This window comes from Otolemur garnettii, unplaced genomic scaffold (genome assembly GCF_000181295.1).
Source record: "Otolemur garnettii isolate 467f Iridium unplaced genomic scaffold, OtoGar3 scaffold00046, whole genome shotgun sequence".
Classification (NCBI taxonomy): Eukaryota; Metazoa; Chordata; class Mammalia; order Primates; family Galagidae; genus Otolemur; species Otolemur garnettii.
In genome coordinates, this window is record NW_003852441.1 from 12,206,837 (window position 1) to 12,207,079 (window position 243).

Genomic DNA, 243 nt, shown 5'->3' on the forward strand with positions numbered 1-243 from the left:
AGGAGGGAGAAGGACCCTGCTGGAGAGGGGAGCTCAGACCCCACCCGGCCAGGTTCTTGTCCACTGTAGAGACATTGGGTGGGGTGTGTCAGCTCACATCCTAAACTTTCATGTGGAAGGTCAGCTCCTCCTTCTGGTTCCAGTGACCTCCTCTTCCCTTGCCTCTACCCCTAGCGCTGAGCCTTCCAGTCCAAGAGCATCTCCCTGGCCTCTTTTGGGCTTAAGTGATTCTCTTGCCTCAGC